Source organism: Salarias fasciatus, chromosome 20 (assembly GCF_902148845.1).
Source record: "Salarias fasciatus chromosome 20, fSalaFa1.1, whole genome shotgun sequence".
Classification (NCBI taxonomy): domain Eukaryota; kingdom Metazoa; phylum Chordata; class Actinopteri; order Blenniiformes; family Blenniidae; genus Salarias; species Salarias fasciatus.
Window position 1 is genome coordinate 14,647,928 of NC_043764.1, and position 2,353 is coordinate 14,650,280.

Genomic DNA, 2,353 nt, shown 5'->3' on the forward strand with positions numbered 1-2,353 from the left:
TTATTCACCAACAAAGATCAATCATTTGTGTTTATTTTTGTTATGTTGTTTTCAATATTAGCCCAAATTGAATTCAATGGCAGCAACTCATATCATAAAAGTTGGGATGGTAAGATTGAAGATGGACTATCTGTTTTAGCTTTGATTTTAATGTTTTAATTGTTTCAGGCTGTTGATGTTTCTAATCTTTGGCTGAGTCTTCTTGGTGATGTTCTGTTGAAGCACATTAAAGTGTTTTGCTAATTTTTTTTCCACCTCATTGAACATGATGATTTGATTTCCTTTCAGATCACGCCGGCTTCTGCCCTCCTCCAGCCTATGCCAACAATCCACACATGTGTGATGCTGTCCCACTGATCCTTTGCACCGTTGACAGTTACTGCCACAAATATGAAAAATGTTGTGACAATGGATGTGGGCGTACGTGCGTGACAGCGATTGGCGGTAACATGGAAATCAAGTCATCTTTTTGAAACCCCTCTTATAATATGATAGCAAATGAGTAGATTTTTTTTTTGTCAGAGAAAAAAAATTCTTCAATAAATGACACTTTTTGTTACATTACTAGTTTATCTATTTTATTTTTGGCATCAAATAAATGAGACTTTACAATGTAACACATCACAATACCAGATTTCACTGCTTCTCACTCAACTGAATTACAGTTGTCACAGTCAGCGATTCATCGCAGGAGAAAAACCAAGAGACAGCCTGCAATCGCATCGACACCAAGAGGTCATTAAGGTTTACTTTAGGAAAACTGAAATATATTGAGAAAACCAAGACATGGGATGACAATTTATTATATAAATTCAGATGGCACAATAAATGGAAAATGAAAGGTTTTGTGCTTGTAGTTTGAGACTAGTTGTTTCAGACTGTTGCTGTGTTTCATCTTCAGTTTGTGTCTCATATTTTGTCTTTATACATCTTTTTGCATATGAACCCAAACCCACCCCACCCTGAACAATAACAGAAACAAGAAATAAATCAGAAATACAGAATGAATTGATCTGAAAAAATCATATAAATTTCAGTTTTTTCATTATATTTAATGTAATAAATGAACAAGAAAGCAATCAACATATTATTGCTAATTTGCGCATGGTTTTAAAGCTGTTGCAAATCGTTTTGACTGCATTCTGTAATTCCAACCTTAAAATCATATAGTCATGACACATTCATTTTTCATGCTTTCTCAGACATTACTGTTTTTATCCAATTTTATCTGTGAAGTCAAAGTTGTAAGTCCCTTTTTTCAGGACACTCACAACAGTTTAATATGTGTTCAGGTGGGTCACTGTTAACTTTTTGGTGACATTTTTTGATTCCAACAAAATACTTATCATCACAATTTGAAATAGTAAGAAGTTGTCAGATTGTTCCATAACTCTGCATAGTTCTTGTTTTCATTCAGTTTAAAAAGTCCAACCATTCACATTGAAAAGTCTTTGCTGTGTCCCAGTAGACAATGCTCTCGTGACTTTGAATGCTGCTGTAACTGGAAGGGCTGCAATTAACAAAGTGGCCGTGCTGTGCCACATGGAACTGAGTTACATGAAAACTCGAGAGATTTGTTTTTCAAAGGCTTATATTATACTTTTGGGCCTTTTTTTCTAATTGCAAGTGTTGTTTTTCTTCTCTTTTTTAGTTGTTCTTTGGCGTTTTGGTTGATATCTGTCAAAGAAAGTAGGAGGTGAAGAAAAACTCAGCAAGACAACTGGCTGCCGTTCCTGCAGAGAGCCCTGCTGATTCAACAATCTTCAACCACACTAAATCCTACATCCTTGGCTGTACTGTCTGGGTTTCTTTCATGTCAAAATACATCAAGATTTAAAAAAAAATGGTGACAACCTGCTTTCTGATATTTCAACTTGATCACCTATTTGTGCATTTTGATACACATTTGATTACCCATAAATTTGAATCTTTGTACGATTGATCATTTGTCGAATAATGGTACTTGTTGGTCTGACTGTCTGTCTCCTCATTATTGGCAAATAAAATGAAACAACTGCATCAAAACTTGCTCTGTGTTTGTCATGCATATTCACAATCACAGCAATATCATATATGAATAGTTATAATTAATATTAGGTCCATATATTAGGTCAGATATAGTTTTGCTTTCGAGGCATTATTACTAATCTGCTCTATCAAGAGATTTTTCTTTTCAAAGGTTAAAAGAGTACTCCGAAGATTTTGGACCGACGCCCTATCCCTATCATTTACAAAGTGAGATAAGCTCATAAATACCTTTATTGTGTCTGTACGTCCAGTGGCTGGCTCCCAGCTGTTAGCATCGTAGTTAGCTTAGCCAGTCCAGGGGATGGCGTATTAGCACATGAAGTGA

At 35.3% G+C, this 2,353-nt stretch overlaps 1 long non-coding RNA gene across 1 annotated transcript; it reads left to right on the plus strand.

Annotated features, from left to right (window-relative positions):
• Positions 1 to 370: 370 nt before the first annotated feature.
• Positions 371 to 1,844, plus strand: LOC115407526 (uncharacterized). The gene is made up of 2 exons (XR_003933638.1): positions 371 to 444; positions 1,652 to 1,844. It is a non-coding gene; the product is annotated as an uncharacterized LOC115407526 (long non-coding RNA).
• The last annotated feature ends 509 nt before the right edge of the window (positions 1,845 to 2,353 follow it).